The 22,047-nt window shown below is 38.4% G+C and overlaps 1 protein-coding gene across 13 annotated transcripts in view; it reads left to right on the top strand.

Annotated features, from left to right (window-relative positions):
* The window catches only part of MIDEAS (mitotic deacetylase associated SANT domain protein), a 63,025-nt gene that overhangs the window by 18,807 nt on the left and 22,171 nt on the right, over positions 1–22,047 (top strand). For 5 of the 13 annotated variants that reach the window (XM_048948512.1, XM_048948510.1, XM_048948516.1 and 2 more), the window contains one exon: positions 18,650–18,755. The exons of 3 other annotated variants lie outside the window; for them this stretch is intronic. The gene's annotated coding sequence lies outside the window, so the exon portion shown is untranslated. Of the gene's footprint in view, positions 1–14,378; positions 14,456–18,649; positions 18,756–22,047 lie in introns of all 13 variants that reach the window. 5 more of the 13 variants (XM_048948511.1, XM_048948513.1, XM_048948514.1 and 2 more) reach the window with 2 other exon arrangements.

Below are 22,047 nucleotides of genomic sequence, written 5' to 3' on the forward strand. Positions count from 1 at the left end.
TCCTACTGAAGCACGAGAGCTGTTTTGACTCTATCTTTTTTGCTTTAGCACTAATCATTCTTTGGTAAAAGTGAAATATTTCAGCTATGACACTAGCTGACTTTTTTTTTTTCTTTAGAAAATGTTGTTCTGCAGTAAAATACTCTTTTACTGCTGAAGAATATGGAACTCCTTATGAGCAATTCATTTTAAATCTGAATTTGTGATGCAAAATGAGTGAACATTTGACATGCTGAGGTAATAAAAACCTAGGAAGATTGGAATGCATGATACTTGCTCTTAGATTATACACTTAAGTGAATAATGGGCGGCCTCACAACCAACTTAATTGAAGTCAGTGCTTCATAATTTTTTCTTTAAAAAAAAAAAAGAACAAATCTTGTCTGAATAAGATTTAAAATTTTTCTTTTGCATAAATTAACATAGCTAGCTTATCATTACAAACAGGAAATTAAGATACAGAGGGCTTTGTTCAGAAAATAAATGAAACATAGATTTGAATCGTGCAGTGAAGTTTTCTTCTACAGCTGAACACTTAAGTAATGGCTGCTGCTGATAATAAGTTGCACACTGAAAGATTTAGTTTCCTTATTCAGGTAGCCTGTCCTGGCGTTTTAAGACAGGCTAACCTGCCTGCTTGCACATGTATTTAAGAATGCATGCTTTTTTGTTTGTTTGCTTAAGAGTGATGTAAGCACACATGTATGAAATTGTGCAGCACAGGAAGCAAACAAATGAAAAAAACTCAGGCATGCTTGTCATGAAGGAAGAAGCAAAGCATCCTCCAAAAAGAGAAAAGAGCCTGGTTCAGGGACCTTTCGTTGGCCTGCGGGCTGTACTGATGATTTTTAACAAGTCTGTGGATATCTCCACAAGGCATCTCTGTCAGAGATGTCATTAGCAAAGTATGAGAGCGAAGGCAGTGGCCCAAATACTTGCCAACATCAACAATTCCTTGGTCACATAGATGGGAATAGTTGCTTAAAGAGACAGACAGCTTATCTGATATTTGGAGTTGGTAGTAAAACACCTGTGTTGGCAAGGTGCTGCTTCTTTTGTGCCGACTGTCACTGGGTTGGATGATGTAACAGCAAACAAGAAAACTGCGGTATTCAAACCAGTTCACTTGTGAGTTGGCCAAAAGGCAGAGACGCCATAGATGTTTTCAGCAGCTCTTTGTTGTCTAATGCAGAAAAATGATGTGCTAAGGAACAAAATGTTCAGGTTTTCTCTATTCTCCTGCTGAAAATTTGGGCAGAAATCTACTGATGAATGTTCATGAGAATAATTCAAGTCTTTCTAAGATAGGCTGCTTCTCCTGTTCTTTACATTATGACAGTTAATTAAGATGACTTCTAATTCTCAGGCTTTATGACATAGATAAATTCACAGTTACGCTATTTTTCTTTCAGGTTCTATGCCCATATGGTTCTACTGCAGCTTTGTGGAGTTTTAATTTGAGTAATATGTAACAAAGGTGTGGACTACACTTAGGCCTTTAGGTGAGCTATAGATAACCCTTCTGTTGAAAGCAAATTTGAGGATCTGAGCTGCTAGTGAAGGTTGCAATCTGTGACTCTGCACAAGTACTTCTTATGGAGGCCTGTTTGCAGGAACACAGCCTGGAAATCGAAGTTAGAGAATGCTTTCTAATGTATTAATTGGGTAAAAATGTTTAAGAAATAACAGCCATACTCTTGGTAGAAGTCCGATGTCTATTATTTAGCCTTTAAAAATCTGAACTAAAATCTTACTCTTGGTCTCTTATCAGCCCAAAGTGCTTTTAGCGTTTTATCTCCTCGTTTAAACAGTGTTAACAACAGGTGGCTGGAGGGAGGGGGAAGTGTTTGCATTCGTCATTCCATTGAGACTTTTATCTGTCTGTAGATGCAACAACAAGGCGCCTATACTGAAACTGAAATAGTCAGCAGTGAGGGACATGTATTTGGAACCTAGACAAGCATGCTCTTTGTCCTGACCCACAGTGCCGATAGTCTTCCAGCCATAGAATTTGCTGCTTCTAATACATGAGTCTACACATTTACAAGCTGTTAGGCAACAAAAAACCCACCAAAAAAAAAAAAAAACCCGGAAAAACAACAAACAAGCAAAAAGCAACCCTGTGTGTGGTGAGGACACGTTGTCTGATATTATAGAACATGCATTAAAACTGCTTCTTGCTTTCTCCCTTTCTTGCTGCTCTCTCACTGCTGACAGTAGTTTGCATTATTTTTGTCTTGTTATCATCCTTTTTTCAAGGCAGGTAATTGTCTTCCTTATATGCTAACAAAGGGGCTGGGAGCCATGCTCTGACCTTGCAAATAAAGGCATAACATCACCAGTAGGGATAGAGGCTCTGTTGCACCCAGAGGAGCTAATTGCTGGGGTTCTTTTGAGGGAAAAGTGTGATGTGGGAATCTGAGTTCACAGCTGCTATGGCTGTTCATGTTGTCAGCTACTTTTGTGCAGGGGGTCACACCCCCCCGTTTGAGAAGAGGTTGTGTTGCTCAGAAAAGGCTATAGGCACTCTCTTTTAAACCCAAGTTGTGTGCTGCCAGCAGACAGTGGCACCTAAGCCTTAGTTTAGCAGCTCGTTTTCATTCACGTGAGTGTTTGCACATAGTTTGCACATGGGCCCTTTTGACTGAACTTTCTCAGTTCACCCTGGTCAGAAGGCTGGTTTTCTGTTCCCTGAGAGACTCTTAGTCCCTTTACGTGTGTTACAGAAATCTGCAATGTGGAACTGAGACTCCTGGATTCCTTTCTGAAAGTGAGGTACCAATTTCTGTATGAAGCAGACCGAGTAGAGTTTCCCCAGCCAGATTACTCACACAGCTTTAAATCAGGCTGTCAGTGAGCAGAGCTGTTACGTCCGTGGTTCTGTGAGCCTAGCTCATTTGTGTGGCTCTTATGCTGAGGTTTTTTCTTGTTTCTCAGTTGTGTAACTTTGGCAGTGTTATAAAAAATGCAAAAGAAGAAATAGAAGTGGTTGATCAAGTTTGTCTTTTGGTGCTTTGTTCTGGGATGTTTTTCAAAGATTGTTTTAAACCTATCAGCTGCTGTGTTGGGTTTTTATTGTGGCAATCAACAGAACTCAGTTTTGCTGTGTGTCTAAAAAGTATTCTTAGGAAAGCTGTTTTTTCTACATGACTTGATTTATGAGAGAGAAGCACCGTTTGGAGGTGGAATGGTATTCTGCGTTTAGTGGCAGCTATAACTGAGCTACTGTAAGTGACAGAAATTGCTTTGGAAAATTGCTCTAGCTGAAGTGTGGAATGCCTGACTTTTCAAATAGTCGCCTGCGTCGTACAGTTTAGATGCATGGAGGAAATGTGAAAACCTATTGCTATCTTCAGTTACTCAACTAGTTTATTTTTGGGAGCTGATGAATTGGCAGGACACAGTGACCCTGTGTGAAGGGGAGAAGTGACTTTGACTGCAGGAAACTTGGTGAATATTTTATCAAGTTCCTTGCTACTACGTCACTGTGACAGCTTTAATGGGGAATTTAACTCCTTGCTTTCCCACTGGGTATTTTTGTGTGGTGTTGATAAATTGTCATGAAAATGTGATACCCCTCTGTGAACAAGAAACTGTGTAATGCACAACAGCATATTTGAAGCATACTTGTAGACTGGTAGGCTATCTTGTTTGAAAAAGGGGAGGAAAGAAACCTCCCCTTTTAGGAGTTTAGGTGGTAGGCTGCTATTTTGTAACCCCTTACTGTTGTTAAATCCTTCCTAGGAAATAGCTGTAGTTTGAAATTGGTCCTGGGTACAAACCGCTGGGAAGTGGAAAAGACAGAGCTGTTTTGCACACAAGTACAGTTGCAAACAGTAAGAGTACTCATTATGCAGAAAAGCACGGTTGTATTTTGTATGATGTTGGTACAGCTTTTTCACAGCAGCCATACAGACCACTGCAGACAGGATCAAAAACTGACAGTAACAACTGTGAAGTGTTGCAGAAACATTGCCCTTCCTATTATAAGTTCTCATCCCATGACTGACTTGTGCTGTGCTATTGCCTCTTAGCATAAAACATAAGAAAGACTACGAACAAGAAAGCTTCCTTGTCTAGCTGCGCTACTGCTGTAGTCCTTGCAAGGAGGACTGAATCAAGGCCACATTGGAAATTTGGACAAAATTTGGATTTCTTCTGGCCTTTAGTATTCTGTGCTCTTATGCTGTCAGACATTCTCAACTGTGCCATCAGTCTAACTGAAAATTTCTTTATTATTTGAAGTAAGTTTCTTGAAAGTGCCTTGCGGATAGCGTTACTTGCAGGTGTCTCAATGAATGCAGCTTTAACTTCTTGTTACTCTTAATCACTCCATCTCCCTTTGCTCATACAAATCACTGTGGTCTCACAGCAGCATTTCAGATTTTCTTGCAAATGCTGAATTTTGAGAACAGATGACTTAGCAATTACTTTGATGGGAAAGAACCACTGATTTAATTTTCTCTGTTACTGCAGAAAAAATTTAGAAATGGCAGCTGCTGAAGAAATAAAGCAAAAGTTAATAGTTGGCCTGCTGTGTGGACTTATGTAGTCTATTTTGCTTTAAAGCAATTATATGAACAATTTCTTTTAATAAGAGAGATCTGAAAAGTTCAACACAATGTACAGAATGATGTCAGCTGTCAGCTTATCTGTTCAGCAACAGTTCTTTACTATTGCTAAATACAGTTGCTAGAAAAAAAAAGTCTTCATTCTCAAAGGCAGTGATGATATTGTTTTGGCATGAGTTTTTTTCTGAAGTGTTTGTTATATATTTGAGTTAATTTTTCTTCATATCCTCAGTGCTATTTTTAAATTTAATTTTAATAAACCTATAACTTACTCATTTGCACAGCACTTTAGTTGTTCCTAGATTTAGGAATAAAAGCTTTCTTTGTCACACTCAATTTTAAAAATAATTTTAAAAAATGCTGAAAAATATTTTGATCTACTTTTTCCCCTTTGTAGATCACTTTACGTGAAAATTTGAATTATTACAAATAGCTTGTTAGTTAAACACGTGTACACTTATATATTGTGTATATATATGTGTATATGTATGTATTTGCACTTTTGTATTGCTTAATAGCTTTTTTGATAGCTTAAATTTCTGGAAGTGAGAAGATCTATGAAGCCCTGTATGGTTCTCTTAGGTGAGCTTCATTCCCAAATGTAAATGAATGAGTGCTACAATTGCTATTTACTGCAAACATTCTGTGAATAAGCTGAAGCCTGCATAACTTGATCAGACTGCTTGTGTAGTGCCTGTTTATTTAGGGGGACAATACATCATTATGAGAAAAAATACATGCAAGTAAACTGTTTATGAAGAATTACTTCCATTTAAACTGGTTCTTACCTGCATTATATGTAGTCATGAAATAAATGTATGGGTGTATATGTTCAGTGTAGGTATAATACATACCCAAAGTAAACTAAAGCTAGTTAATGATCACAGATCCTTATTGTTGTGATTTCAAATAAAAAGTGCTTTGCAAGTAGCATTCTTGCTTTCTTGCCAGACGAAAGGAGAAAACCATAGCGATGTCCTGAGAGTGTTAGGGAGAGCACTTTTGATCAGGCTGCAATTATGTTAAGGTCTCAGTTTCTTTAAAAGTGTTGCATGCCTTGGAAGTTGAGGACTGAAGCAGTACAGAGAGATACTTTTTGTTGTTTTTTCTTGAAGATTGTGAGTAGTAGCGTGTGAGTAGTCAATCTGTGAAGAACAAAACAAAATCATTCCCTTTCTGCAAAGTTTGAACACTGTTGCAATGAGGCTCTTCTGTCTAATTTATTGCTCTAGCAAGTTTACTTCCTTTCTGATGCAGAAGTTGAAAAAACAATTCATTACTCATAGAAATGCAAAACAAGTTGTCATAATTAAGACCAAAATCAAATGATGGTATCCCAGGATGCCTCTAGACACGGGGCTCCACGCTCTTGTTGCTGATTTCCATCTGTTGCCTCGCTCGTCTTTGCAGTGTGTTTAGTGTCTGGCAGGGGCAGGTGGGGGACCCTAAAGGGCCAAACATGTCACAGCAGCCGCAGGTTGTGGCACGCCAGCAGCCTGTGAGGGCTGGGGGGCTGCCAGGTGCTTGGTTCCGAGGGCAGCCTGTGCTTCCTGACCCCTGGGGCTGGTGGGTTTAGCCGCAGGGTGAACACAACTCCTTTCAGGGATACTGTTTCTTCGGGCTAGGGCTTGGGTTCTTGTTCAGCAGCTGATGCATTTCAAGGGGAAACGCAACATCGAAGAAGCATGCTTTTAGACTCCAAGTGGCTTTGGAGCAGCTGTACTACAGCTAAATAAATATAACCCGCTGTACAAGGAAATAACTTTTTTACCAGATATGTGCACAGATGGGTTGTAATCATACTGAGGCCAGCATTTGCCTCAACAAGGGAAGAAACTTGTCTGTGGAGAGCTATAAATGAAAGTTCATTCTTACCCTAGTGTTTTGCATCAGCAATTTGAGAACACTACTCCATAAGATGCCTAATAGGAATGAGATGTACATCTTAGGGAGTCTGAAAGACTGAAGGATCTAGGGAGAGACAAGCCATGAAGTAAGGGAGGATTGTGCATTACAATTAATTAATCCACAGATGCACAGAAACGTATGGGAGCCGTTATTTTACATTGGTGTGAGTGAATCTGGACCAGAGGTGTATGTACCAGAAGTACAAACAAAGCAGGATGCTAGCATGCTCAGAGAACGCAGGGGAGAATAGCCCTTATCTGTCAGGATGTGCATAGGGAAAGAACATGTTATCACCCCCAAAATGCTGGAGTAATTTTGGATATAAAAGTAAGATCTTTCAGAAGATGAAGATTTGGAAGAGATTTAGTCATTACAGGTATACTTCCTAACATATTTGGCGTTAAATAGAGAAAGTACAAAGCTAAAATTACAACAGGCTGTGCTTATAAGAGCCACTGTTACAGACTGGGTTTTTTGGAAAGGGATTACAATGCTGTGGTAGTGGATCTGATATAAGATAATGCGAATTTGTTGTGTGGTTGTTTTTTTTTTTTTGTTTGTTTTGTTTTGTTTTCAATTAATGAATACTTTAAATATTCCTAATTATTTCAAATAGTAAGACACTTAAGTGAAAAGGGAATTCTTACTGCCAGTGGGATTCTATTTTGAAAAAATAACGTCAAACTGAAAGCAAATGTGAATTAAAACAATACCTTCTCATCCTTAAAATAAATGAGTTGTATCTCCTGGCAGAAATGGTACCACTGTCCAGAAGAGGCCATGTGATGGAGTTGCATTCCTTAAAGACTAATGTGACTGAGTTGATGCATGTATTTGCAATTCTATGCCTTCCATTCTTTGCTGTTCTTTTTTTATCATTATTAGTAGCAGTAGTACTTTTGAAGGCTTTATGCTTTTGAATGGGAAGGAAGTGGTAGTCAGTGTTTGCTTTTAATCATGGAGTTTTTTCCACAGAGCCTCAGGAGGACACAGCGCTGCTTTTGCTGCGCACCTTCACTGAGATCTGTGCAACAGAAGAGACTGCACAAGCTCTCTGCTACTCCACAGGTCAGCCTTCCACAGCCCTTAGCAAGTTGGTCTCCAGTGATTATTCTTACAGTATGTTGATTTAACACACAAAACTACTTCAGGGAATTGAAGCTAAAATTCTGGAATTGGAAAGCTTATCATTTTTGAGTGTGTATCCAGTTTGTCTGGGTTTGTTGCTTGGAGTAGGAAGGGAGTGTGTTAGTGTTATTTACAAATATACATCTCCTCTCGCTCCTCTCCAGAATGATTGTGAAAATTATTCCTAGGCAAGTTTAGTGAAGCAGCTAAATCTCCGTCAGCAGTAGAGATCATCGTAAGTACACCAAATAGCAAGAAAAAGAGTGGGTGGGTATTCTTATGGAAGAGTTACTTATTTGCAATGAACAGGAAAAGAATGCTTTCGTATTCTGCTGATGAAAGTTTTACTACTGCAGGCAGTACTAGGCAAGCAAAATATCTTTAAGGCTGTGGATTTTATTTTAACCTATTTATTCAACAACCATTAGAAGTGTTACTTTACTTGCTTAAGGTATAAAAAGCTTCCAAAGCTGGAATGTGGTAACCAATTTCCTTTTTTAACGTTAGACTTGAAGATCTGCTTACCTTAGAATTTGACTAGGATGCTAGTGAAGTGATACTGCAAGTTGAGCAACTGACAAATGTTTTGTGCTTTATTTTTTTCTCCCTGCTGCTGCTGTTAAAAACCCACATATCTAAATCCAATGTCTAATGAATGTTATGGGGAGGTATGTGTATGAAAAATCAAAGTCTTGAAAAATTTCAAGAATTCACAGTAAATCTTTAAAGCTGTAAGCAGTCCCTACAATGGTAGTGGAGAAATTTGGTATTCACTATTCTTTCCATAATGAGAAAATAAATGTTTGCTCCTCTTCAAAGTGCAAGTATTACATGTAAAAATAAAATATATGTATTAACAGAAGTGGAAGGTATGGGAAGACTCTTTGTTTCTTTGAAAGTTAGATGAGGAGCGTAACTATAGTGTTGAATAACTTTTTTTGTTTTAAGGATTGTGGCTGTCCAAATCTGTCGTATTGCATTTAGGTAAGATAGAATTAAGTAAATAAATGAGAGGAATTTAAACTTTGAAAATTTAATTAAAAATCAGAGTAAATAGTTCTTGCAGGTGTCTAATTGGGTGATTCATGTCTTTTGAAACATTTGTCATACCATGATATCTTCATGGAAGTAGGTAGGTATATTTAACTGGATAGCATCTTCTAGAAAATGGATAGAATGTGCTGGGAATGTAAGTGCAGGAAGCAGTGCATCTGCAAGAACTAATATGCTTATGGCTTCAGAAAAGAGGTATTTTATTCTTAATCATCTTCTCACCTGCCCCTCCCATAAGCTTCCTCTGTGATACAATAAGAGTGGAAACAAAGCAGTGTGCTTGGTCTCTGTTTAAAATTGGAAGTTGTAAATTCTTCAGTTTTGAAAAAAGGTGGAAAACCTGGAGTTGTGAAGCTGCTTCACAATGAGGGGGATTCTCTGCACAGGTGCAGGCGGGAAGCTCTGTGCCAACTCCAGGGTTATACATCTTGGAGAAGGTGAGCTCAAGATACCTGAAGAGTAGAAACTTTGTTGGTTTAAGCAAGGCTGTAAGTTTGCATGATCTTAGCTGGCTATACACAGAAATGATGTAAGTTTAGAAGTCGCTTTGTCATCTGAACTTATTTTTCAGATGGTCTTAAAATATGCAGGTGGCTATGAGTGCAATTTTTTTATTATTATTTTTTTTTTCTTTCTGTTCTTCAGTTTTCTGGCTGACAGTACTTTGGTTAATCTGATACAGTATGTTTCATCTGCAAGGGAAAATTCCATGCTGATTGTTCAAGATACGTAACAAAGAGTTACAATGCCAAGAATATGAGTAGTGAGAGACTTAGGAACAGAGTTGATGTAACAACTTAATCTACTGTAATAGGTGAATTTCATCACACTTGTGTCCAAATTATTACTTGTTCTTTCTTTCTATGTAATGCTGCAACTTAACATTCCTCATGCATAACTCTCAAGGCTTTTTATTTTAGTGAGCAGCTGCTATAAATACTTAGCTTTTTATGGAAAGGGGAAAAACAAGACATACTTTCATCTCTTGTGTGTTCTGTTTAAACCCTTGCCCTTATTCTTTCCCTCCATGACACTTTATTATATTTCACAACTGAGTGCCTATGAAAGCACTGGTTTAGCTTTCTCCCTTCCATTTGCCAGAAAGCTGCTGTTTGTGCCTCGGAGCCCCTCAGCTCCTGGTGAGTTCCGGGCAGGCTGCTGCCATCTCAGCCACGCTCATTCTAAAAAAACACCATCAGTTGTGGTCTTAGCTTCTCCGGAGATGGGATTAACCAAAACATTTGGAGAATGCAGGGGGGTGGGTGCTCACCTCCTTGAGGGTGCCCTCTGGACAGAGGCAATCCGTATGTGTGAGCTTCCTGTGTGCCTAAGCTGCTGCTTGTCTGTGGTGCCTTGGATGTGGTGGCTTTGGGAAAAGAATAAACTTCTATCCCCTTGGAGTGGTTATTGGGAATGAGGTTGTGAAGACAGGATTTTATGTGTCAGTTAATTATTAAAACTGTGGCCTTATAGGGTTTGAGGGTTCCCCTTCAATTTTTCATTATCTGAGTTCAAAATGTGTGTTTTTATGCCAATAATGATCATAGTAATAAAAATAGATGAAAAGATGTATCAAAGATAATCTATTCATGGCATAAATCAGTTTATTCCCTTTTTTCTTCGTTATAACTTTTTGCTGCATGCAGGGAAAAGATGTGATGTGGTTATTCAGCACTGTTATTTAATCCCTAGACAAAATTATTCTTAATGTCATGCTTGCACCTGAATAGTCTGCCCAGTACTCCTTCACTGCTGCATGTGAGTCCTAGGCACTAATATGGTCAAGATTGGTGTATCACTGTGCATATATGGCTTATAGGTAGCAACTCTATTAAAAGCCAGATCTCAGATCCACGATAAACCTGCACTGGCTACTATGTGCTTGAATGTACTGTTAAGCATGGCATTTTGTAGTATCTCATGGGCAGACTAAAATGGAAATAGAAGTTTCAGGTGAGTTTCTTTTACCTTTTAGCCAACCTAAGAATGGGATTTCAAGCTGAATAAGAAATTAGAGATCACTAAAAGGCATCCTGAGCTGCAGTCCCTATTCTGTCATAGACCTCTTCAGACAAACCATTTCTTAGCCCCTCTCTGATTTTGTCCTGTTCTATAAAAAGAGAATAATTGCAGTTCCCTCCCTTACTGAGGCGTTGCCTGTGTGTGTTAAAGAGTATGGGATGCTATTATTCTGTGATTATGGGGCCATGCACCTGCAAAAATAGAAAATGCTGTAATCCAATTTCTGTACTACAGCACAAAAAATTAAGCCATGGATAATAAGAGGGAGTATACTTGGTTATTGTTGTCATTAAAAAAAAATTATTATTATTAAAAAAAAAAGCTACAATCCCACCATTCCAATTATGTTCACAGAAATGGCAGAGTCCTTTCCCTGCAGAGTTTGTGAACTGCGCAAAGGCACTGCAGAGCACTGCATCTGCACTCAGGGTTGGTTAGAGGTCTCTGGTATGATGCTGCCATAAATGCTGTTAGAGTTTTCCACAGATAAGGGTGGGTGAACATTTATGTACTTTAGAAAACACTGTAATTTTATGTCAAAGTAGCTTTAACATAGACACGGAGATGGGGAGAGTTCTAGAGGATGTATTAATTAGTAGTGTTCTATATTTTTTTCCTAGATTTTAGTGCATGTGTTCAAAATGAAGACGCTTTATCTGACATCTTGTGGATGCGGTCTTTAGTTGTACTGTGTGAAGGATTAAACAGGGGATGGAATGAAAATCAGGGAATTCCAGAAGAATAATCTCTTAAAATCATAGAACGGTTTGGGTTGGAAGGGACCCAAAGGATCATGCAGTTCCAACCCCCTGCTATAGGCAAGGACACCTCCCTCTAGACCAGGTTGCACAAAGCCCCATCCAGCCTGGCCTTGAACGCCTCCAGGGAGGGGTATTACTGGCTACATCTGTATTCTTTAACACAAAGCTAGTCACAGGTGGGTAAACACAGAGTTGTCTGTCCTAAACATACAGAATGTTGCACATTAGGTATGGGATGAGGTTGCATGGTCGGTGTTAATCTATTGCTTTAGTGATTGCAAAGTGTTACGTAAACATTAAGTAGTCCAATAACAGCAAGTTTGTTTGTGTGCAAGTTCCTCTTACTACTTGCCACAAACTAAAGTTTTATTCAGAGTAAAATCTGGTAGAATGTTTTTCTGCCTCAGTTGGTCCGTGGATCCCAAATGCTTTTCCAACAGGGAAAACAGTTTGTTTCTGACTAACAAATGCCAGCCTGCTGGCAGAAGGCTGGACATTCTTTCTTGTTGTTTGGAGACAAAATAGTAAAGTCATAGAAGCTGTGGGATGCAAGTTGCACTAGTGATCTGTTTGAGGTGAATGTTATCCCGCTGGTGGAAAAAAAGCCAAATGTGTTATGATCATAGAGGAGCACTGATCTCACAATGTCTTTTTTTCTTTGGTGTAGCAGGATCAGGTTGATTGTCTCCACACACTTCAAGAATTGGTTAGTTAGCCTTTTGTTGTTGCTGTTCTAAAATTTATTATTATTATTTTTAAATACTTAGCAGTTTATTTTGGAATGGACAACTGCTTAGAAGTGATCCTCTTACCTGCTTTTCCACTAAGAAAATGGCCTGTTTTTTCACAAGTATAAAGGACTTAACTGTTGGTTTTATTGGCAGACATATCCTCAGCAAATATAGTTTGTAAAGCATAATATTGAGTGAGTGACCCAGAATGTTATAACTTCAGTTAGAATGTATTTGTAGAGTGTACTGTATACACGTAGAAGGAAATGTAAATGCATGTTATACTCTTCTGATCTGCCTAACTCTCACAGAATTGCATGTGCAGGTGAGTAAACTCAAACGCTTCTGTTTTTTATTTCATGTTTAACTTAATCATTGTGACTTTAATTTTGTCTTTTACTAACAATTGAGTTCTTTGCTCAATTTAAAATTCTTGGTGAAGGACACTTTTTCTTGTGCTGTTATTGAGCAATTTTTTTCCATGTTGGTTATAAAGTACAGGGCAGGTCATTTTGTTTCAACTAAGGTTGTAGAGCAGCTGCTTTCAGGAAGTTTCTGACTTTGCTCTGAGTAAGTTTGAGGCTGGTGTCACTTGTGCCCGGTTGTTAAAGTGCTTCATAGCACAGGTTTGGTCAATAAGTACACAGGAATGGATAGAGGTTACTTTGGTTTTAATCCAGTATTGGTGCCAATAATCTGTTCTTCTTTCCTCCACTGAAATCCCTTACTGTAAATGGAGGAGAGTCTGGGCAGGTAACTGATAGGGAGCTCTGAATCCAGGGGCCTGAAGGATGCTCTGATTCTTCAGTTAAGGAAAACAAAATCAGAGTGTTTTCCAGGCCCTCATTCTTTGAAGTTCTGTGTTATATTTACTCATATCTTTCATTGCTCCTACCTCTACTACTAACTAATGTTCATTTGTTTAGCTGCATAGTTGATCAAGAATTTAGTGTAACAAATCATTGCAATAAGAAGATTCTCTGATACTCAGCAGTGACAAGACTTCTTAAAACACATTATTTTAGAAATCTGAAGTCCTATCTCTGCAATTAGTAGTTTTGTAAAAGATTACCTCAGTGAGTTCTGGCATCTGGCTGCAAAAGTGGGTGCAGACAAACTGTGAGCAGCACTGCTCCAACTTAGGTAAGTCTATTTCTGGGCAGAGTAAGGCAGAGAGTAGCATATAACAAAAGAACAACTGTGTGTTCGTATTTGTGTGACCTTTTTGTCTCCATATTTTTGGCTTCCTCTCTCTTTGGTTATTGCTATGCTGTTGCATCATGTCTCAAATTACACTTAAGTTTTTTGTGGAAGAATCATTGTCTGGTGTATTAGCAGGTACTGTTAAAGATGATATCACTTCTATGACCTCAAAATACTTAATGAATATCAAGGTATTGGATTTCAGGTATTATTCTCATTACAAAGTCTTGAAGGGATTGGTGAAGCACCCAAACTCTGTATACTGGGCCACCTAAACGTCTGTCTGGCTTTGTGTTGGAGTGCTGGAGAGATCAAGATGGAAATAGGGTACCTGTAGCAGTCTGTCTTGTTGTGGCCTAATGCAGTCACGTGCATTTTCTACTCAGGGCAAAAGTGCAGAGAGATTTGCTCTGTCTCTGGGGTGTATCCATCCAGCTCTGCAGCTGGTGTGTTTGTGGTGAGAGAGGCATGTGGAGTGAAGGATGCACTGTGCACTGTCAGCTGTGTGAGAGCAAGCAGTTTTTGGCTCTTGCCATTCTGACTTTGGAGCCTTCTGTAATTCCTGTACGTGTGAGTGAGCATTGCTCTTTTTGTTGCTAGCAACTGCCTTCCCTGACAGCTCCAAACAAAAAAAGCTTAAAATAGCTATCTAGGAGCTTACAATTAGAAGAACAATTAACCCGTTTCCAGTGGGAAAGCATAGGACGTTCCTGTAACTTTACAAAGACTGGAAGCAGTGGTTCCTATTCCTTAATTGCTCTCTCTGCTCTCTGAGTCTGCTTGAAGTATTTCAGGTCATGGTATTTGTCATGATGATGGATTATAATTAATATTCCAAACTTCAGTACAGTTTATAAATATTAACTAATTTTAGAATGTGCTCTGTATATGTTTTGTTAAAGTGTAATTCTGCACTGTGTTTTAAAGCCATTTGTAAAGAAGGGCTTTCCTGCATTCTTGTTTACAAAAGTCTGGTTTATGTGGCTGTCTCTTTCTGATAGTTCTTTCCAAGTGTCATTGCAATGCAAGATGACAGCTAAGAGTCTGCTGCGAATCATGGATCTTTAGTTTTCTCAAGGTGAGTGTTGGGCAAAACTTCTGTTGTTTTGGAAATAGCAGTCAAACTTTTGCTTGCATAAATTAAATTGAGAAACTGATTTGTATTCAGTGTCATTCCTTTTCAAGAGCTGCTAGAAACAACATTGTCAATTCCTTTAAAAATAGATCAGATTTTTTTTTTCCCTTTCATACTTTAAGTTTTACGTCTATTAAGTTTTAGAACTCTGCTCTGTTTCTTTAATAGTTGTCTTTCCTCATCCATGTGATTTGGATCTGGTGGAGCTGTTTGTGTATGCCTGTAAGGACAAAATAATAACCAGCTTTTAATAGGTATTTTCTTTGTAATGCTTTTTTGTATATCTTTTTTTTATCTTCTTAAAACAAAACTACATGGAAAATCACAGAGATTGAAAAACAATCCTCCAAAACTTGTGCAGAGTTTATAGTTTGTACTGAGGAGGGCAACCCAAACCATGGGTTATTTTTATCAGGTTCCTTGAAGATGCAGAACTCCCTCCTAATATAACTGTTGTCTGAAAATTTCTTTTTGAGACGCATCCATGGTGCTTCAAAGCCTCATAATTAAAATCAATTACATTCTTCTCTGTAACATACTGTGCAGTTGAACACATCAATACGTTTAGATGGAGAGTGGAAAATTATGTCCTTATGTGTAAGTGGTAGGCCAAAATATATTCAGAATGTGAACTTTAGGAACATTCAAACATAAAGGAAAGGCTGCTCAATGAGATAATGTTCCTGAGAACTTGTTTTCACTGCCTCTCCAAATCTCTACCACGCTTTAGTGCAATAGACTAGAATGTTTTACTTCAGTAGGATTTGTATTTCTCCTTGGTTTGGTGTAGTTAGTACCTTCTTCTTAAACATGTGCATTTTTCCCCAGAAATGTGGCAATTATACATTTTGCGTTGTTTCATTCACTGCAGGTAATTAACTTATGATGCTGTGTGTCTGGGATGGTGTAAATAGCATCAGCAGTTCATCACATACGGTGGTGTAATACCTGCTACCTGATCTTCCTTCAGTACAGCCATTCTCTCCTCTGCTTCATGTCACAAAGCTAATGGATTTCACTTCTGAATGCCTGCTGACTGATTTAATATATATCAGTTCCCAGCCTCTAATAATGGGAAAGTGGAAATACTAGCAGAGTCATTTTAACTGTGCTGTGCCAGAGGAAGTTGGTCACAGCTTCCGCCTTCCTCTGCAATAGAAATGGACCAATTACATGAAAACTTGCATTGTCCATGGAAGGCTTCAGCACGTCTATTCGTTTGGGCATGTTTGTGCTAGTCCCAGGCAGACACCTTCAAGCAATGGTGAAAATTCTCAAGCTCCCTGGATTATTTTTTTCCTTTTTGTTATTGTCTGTCTGTGAAGCCATTTTCCTTTGATCCCTTAGTCCCAGTTAAGGGCAAGCTGTAAAGCATTCATTTTTTGCTATACTATGCTGTTTGAACAAGTAAGCTTTCCCATTTCCCAGGGCATTACTGATTTTCAGGACTTCCATCTATTACAGTTCTTTAGATTAGTCTCTTATCAGGTAGGATGGAGTAATTGATACTTGGCTTATTGCTGTCATCTTTTAAACTGGAGACTGTTCAATTGGTTGGTTTTGCTTGTGCACTTTGAGCTTCAGTTGCTGCTCTTCTGTGGTGCTAGACTCCTGGAAAACATGCCTTTCCCTGTAGGGACAGGCTTTCCAGTCATCTGTGGAAAATGCCCTACTGTATAAAGCACACTGAAGGGGACATAAAACCATTTTTCTCCATTTACCTTTTTGGCTTTCTTGAACTAGCTTTCTTGTTACTCCGTTGCTTTCAGCCTTTTCCTCCCTGTATCTATCAGGTAGATTGCTATACTTTGCTGTATTGAGTTTACAAGCAAGGTCTATTTTCTACTTTCCCTTGCTCCCTCCTAGGGCAATCTGTAGGAAAGCTGTGCTGTTACCCTTCCAGCTGAAGGTGTCTGAAGGTGGTGAGTGGGAGGCTGCAAACAATCTGTAGGAATTCTGATGCTGTTGTCTGAAAGAAAATGTGACAAAGTACATGTGTGGGGGAGGCTTCTGAGAGAGAGATTGAAGCTGTTTTCATATGCATAGGACATGGACAAGCTGTGCAAAAGCTTTGCAAATCCTCTACCAAACACAAAAACTGTCCCATATTTTCATCACTTCCTTGGTTCTTACCCAAGACTGTTGCAATTTGTGGCAGTTTGATAGAGGCCAATTTGTGTTTGCTGGAAAAAGTTCTTGTTTCTGATATGCCATAAATCTCCAGTCATTTAAAAACATTAAAAACCAACCAAACTAACAAAAAAATTAAAAAAAAAAAAAAAAAACAAAACCAGAAACAAAACCCACTCACTGAATTATTTCTGTCCTGCTATTGCACTGGAGGAATTCCATTTTCTTTGCCTTTACTGGGTGAATGTAAGTAGCTCATCCTATTCTTAACCTTTCTTACCCTTCTTGGTACGGAGGGGGACTGATAACTAGTATTCTATATTTTGTTCTTGATCTGTTTTTGTCCTGGTTTGTTGTGTGATCTTAGAAGTAAGTTCCTTCCCCTCTGTTCCTCAATGGTAAAATGTGTGTTATGATTTTTACCTGTTTAAGAAATATTGGATTTGATTATATGATGAGCAAGTTCAAGGGGGACCGCTAGATTGCTCTCTCAGGACACTGGCTAGCTTGCTACATTCGACGTAAATGCAATAATTATTCTTGGAATCTGTTAATTAACATTAAGTAATTGAGCTTTCTAAGGGGAGATCAGTAATTTGAGTTGCTGGCAGCAGGAGGGTTTTGTTTAGGGGAAATGATCTCATTGCTCTAATTCAACAGATTCCCTGCAAGGATCTCACTGTTGTGAGCAAGGCTGAAAATGCACATTAGCTAACACTTGTGAACGTTTTTTGTTTATCACATTAAAAAATATATAATGGAAATACTTAAAAGCTAGGATTGTAGTGGTGAAACAGAAAATGCTTTCCACAATTCATTATAATTTTCTGCTTCCTTAGCTTTTTCAAGGTTTGAGGTGAAATCAGTCTTTCCAAAGTCGTTTCTACCATTCTCTGTCAGAAAATATTGCCTGCAAACAATGCCAAAAGACATTAGGAATCTGCACAATATAATTTGCTTATCATGCCAAGTGTAGGGGGTGTGAGAGATAACTGAGCAAAGCACAGGACTGCACAGCCCTCAACAGATGGATTGAACAGTAATATTTAATGTTACTTCAGTGTGTGAGGTCACAAACTTGGTATGTGAAATTGTGAAGTATGTTTGTACTTAATGGAAGACAGCATGTAAATAAAGAGAGGAAGTAATGATGGGAGGTCATTACATAAACAGACAAAAAGTAATAAATGAAGATGTAAAAGAAGGCTTGCTGTAAGAAGTGATGACAGTGGGACGTTTTCAGCATGCCCATCAAATCAAATAACCTCTTAACATTAGTTTAAGAAGAATACATGGCATTAAAAACTTCTTGTGAGAAGCTCTCCAGGCTAAGGATAAATAGTGATTGCATGGTTGCAGTCTAAACAGTTCTTCAGAAGCCGCTTTCTGTTAAGTGAAATCTATTCATGGGACCTCAGGGCTGTCACTTGCCTAGTGTGGGGCTCTGAATGCCTGAGTCCTGCACTCCTCAGATCTGCTGTCTTGAAATTATTTAATTGAGAGCAGCATCTTGCATGTTGGCAGAAACCTCTTCAATCCCATTATATGTTTAAATCTTCTAGACGATATTTTCCAAACTAGGGACAGATTTTATATGCTTTGTTTTCTTTAATAGGGCTCTAGTGCAGAGAAATTTTAGCTAAAAATGCTAACTCTAATTTCTCTCAGTAATGTGCCACAAGTAACTGTATGTTCCTTCATTCCACCAGCATCCATTGAAAATGTCTAATACTTGTTAATCTAGAAGAAAAAGTTTAACAACACACACACGCACACACACACACACACAAAAAAAACTAAACCCAACCTTAGAAAACTAAAAATATCTGCAGTACTAAAGGAGGTGACATCCTCCAGTTGGCATTTTTCTGAAAAGAAGTTGGAAGTTGTTCTTATGTGTTAGGAGTTCCTGAAAGTGAAAGTGACTGATGACAGTGTTGTGTGCTAAATTTTAGAGTTATTAAAACTAAGTGTACTGATGTTAGGTTTTGCTTTTTCTCTGTGCAGTGTAAAAGCAATGCAGAGTATCATAACACCTCAGTATATCTGGAGAAAAGACACATTATCTTCTGGGAATTATGGTATCAGAACTGGCACTGTGCTTTGTTTGAAGGTAAGAACTCATCAGAGATTCACTGCTCCAAAGCACACTTAAGCCTGGAAGTGTGTTGTCACTTTGCTACTTCAGTATGACTCGTGCTGAAATTAGAGTAAAATGAAACCTCAGTGCAGGTAATTGGTTGGGATGATGATAATGTGAGCTCATCCCTTGAACTCAGGGAGGGAAGCCTGCTTAGTCATAGAGCTAGCTGTGCTCAGCCAATGAAGCTGCCAAGTGTGAGCTTTTCTGCAGAATAGTCATGCTGCAGCTTGAACATCTCTTCAGCTTTAAACTATGGGCTATTATTATTAAGATGACCTACAAGAAATCATAAAAGTTAATGTTGTAATATTTTATCATCAAGCACTGAATGCACTAAGTCCCTCCCTCTTGGAGACCTGTCAATTACAATTTCTTCATTTTTGCACACAGTTGGGAGAGTTGGAATTTTCACTGTCTTTTGTTTAAAGTGCATGCAACACTTCTCTCTAGGAGTGTGATTTTCACTATCTTGGTTTTTGTACTGCTGTAACTACAGTTCTTCAGCCATTACAGTCTTCTAGAGAGACAAGGTAACTTTTGTAAGAGGCACACCGTATTTTTAGAAACCTCTTGTGCAACACAGAGATGCATCTTCCCTCCTCTACTTTACGTTCCCTCTGTACTTTTTTTTTTTTTTTTTTTTTTTTTTGAGAGCTATGTGTCCTGATACTTTTTCTACATCTCTTTCCTAAATAAGAGTAATCCTAAACCAGCCTGAGCTAGGCTCTGTAATACCCATGGCTCCCTATATAGTAGTGGAGTATCCACAGCAAATGGAGGCTTGGGGAGCCCCATAAATGCAACACCTAACAATGGAGAACTCTGTTGCTAAAGGTCTTCTGGATAGTTTTGAAGGTGATGGTTGCAAACTTCAGCCATCTCTATTAAGATGAGCATCAGGGGTTGGTGTGTAGTTTGGTAGGTTGCTTGCTTTGTTTTGTTTCTTTTTTAAGAGTTAAAAATAAGTGTTGAAGTTGTAGGCCAGCTTTTGGGTAGTTATCTTTGTATTCCTCTTCAAAGAGTAGAAAATGTGTTTCAGCAGATCTTCTAAATGTTGTTACAGATTTAAATTTGAGCTAGTGGTATTGTTCTGATATACACACAAAAATGATGTTGTTTCTATCATAATTATATGTGATTGATCGATACAAAAGCACACAAACATCAGTGGATGAAAAACTGGTATAAGATTACTTGGTTTGAGGGGAAAATACTTTGTAGTAATCTCAGGAAGTAAGATAATATAAACTACTATTGCAGTTATTAATCAGGTACTGGGATGAAGTTGTTAGCTCTGATAAATTTCTAGCAGTGCTACAAAAAACAAAGAGAGAGAATAACAGTAACACTCCTAGGAGGCATATACCTACGTTTTCACCATACATTTTTGCTATCATGCAACCAGTTTCCTATTGTGGAATATTTTTTTCTTCTCATAGTGACATTTTGAAGTGGGATTTCATCAAATAAGTTTTCACTCACTGATGTACTAGTTACAAGTTAAAGATTTTTTTTTTTCCCATCTCACACGTCCATAATTTCTCCTAGAGTTATTTTAGTCCTGTTGAAAGAGGACTGGAAAATGAGCTGAGAAGTTGCGCTTAGAAAAGGAAGGAACGCCCTGGCTCTGTGATATGCAGTGGCAGAGGTCCATGGTTTGCAGCCAGGGTGAAGGGGGAGGGAGTGGAGGGAACAGCTATGTAACAGACTGAGGAAGTGAGTCACTTCTCTGTGAAACACAGGCCCATGGTTCCACTAGAACTGGAGCCAAGCCTGGCCTCCAAGGTGGAAGTTGCGTAAGTTAATTTAAACCCTTTGTCTTTTCCTCCTCATCACACTACCAACTCTGCCATAGTACTAAAAGCTGTACTGTGGCCATATCCTGTCAGAGGAAACCCAAGTCACAGAACTTTAGTGTGCTGTATACTTCTGTTTTATTTTTTTATATAGAAAGACTAAAGGATTTATTCCAGGTTTTGGTGGAATGTGTTTGTTAATCTTACCAGCTTTGTCCGCATTTGTGAAATTCAAGGGCAGTTTTTATGAGAAGTAGCCTTGTTCTTTCTTGAAAATTCCTTTGAGTACATACGGTACAAATAGAAAAATTGCCCTGTCATATAAAGAAAGAAGAAATTTCTCCTGCAGTCGGTCCCCAAATTCTGTATTTGTTTCTAAAACACTTTGTGGCTCTGGAATGAAGCGTACTATTTCAGTAATAGGTATTAGTGAATTTGCAAACCTATTTTCATCAGTTAAGAAAAATGTTTCTCTTTGATGTTTTCAGGTCTCTGAGATTTAAGGCCATTTAGTTGATACCTGCAAATGGTGCTTTACTGAAGGTTTTCCCCACAATTCTTGATAACCATCTCAGCTCAGGTGGAAAAGTCCCAAATGTTTTGCAGAATCCCTGAACAAGTACAGAGCTATAATTATTGTTCATGCCTGTGCCTCTGATGCCTGAGAATTAAGTCCATTCATCAAAGGAAACTTGATTTTTATGGCAAAAAGAATGCAATAAATATCTTAATATCTTAAATCCATCTTAAAGTATCTTACAATCTACCAGAATTATATTGGCACAATCTGGCTCCAAGCATAAATAAAAAAGAGGTAGTAATAGAGACTTGCCTATCGTTATTTGTTTGTTATTGGTTTAACAAGTTTTACAAGTGCAAAACTAATGATCTTAAAAGGCTATAGGTGTCCTAATAGAAATACTTATGTATGTACTATATATATATGGTAGGCATAAATCCTCAGGCTTTTAAAGCCTACATTTGTGGCAACCTTTTTTTATTTTTCTCAGGAAAAAGAAGGCTGGAATTGTCCTAGGCTCCACGATCCAGAAAGACTTTCTCTGTTAAATTTATAGTTTTACATCAAAATGTTTGCTGGTGTTCAGGACCAACTGTAATGATTTCTCTGAACTGCTTTGCCCTGAGTGTGACCTGAGCAAGAGCAGTTGCTTTCAGCTGTTGAAAAGAGCAATCTGAAAGGTTGAGCAGGCCCTTTTCTGCAGCATGTAGATGCCTGATAGGCAGTTCTACATTGGAAAGTGTTGTGGTTTTTCTTGTCAGACATGCAGCTCAGCACCACACAGCTATTTGCTCATCCTCCCCAGGTGGGATGGGAAAGAATCAGAAAGGTAAAAGTAGAAGTATTTGTGGGCTGAGATAAAGAGTCTGCTAGGTAAAGTAAAAACCAGGTGCACAAGCAAAACAAAGCAAGAAATCCATTCACTACTTCCCATCTGCAGGTAAAT

This window comes from Lagopus muta, chromosome 6 (assembly GCF_023343835.1).
Source record: "Lagopus muta isolate bLagMut1 chromosome 6, bLagMut1 primary, whole genome shotgun sequence".
NCBI lineage: Eukaryota > Metazoa > Chordata > Aves > Galliformes > Phasianidae > Lagopus > Lagopus muta.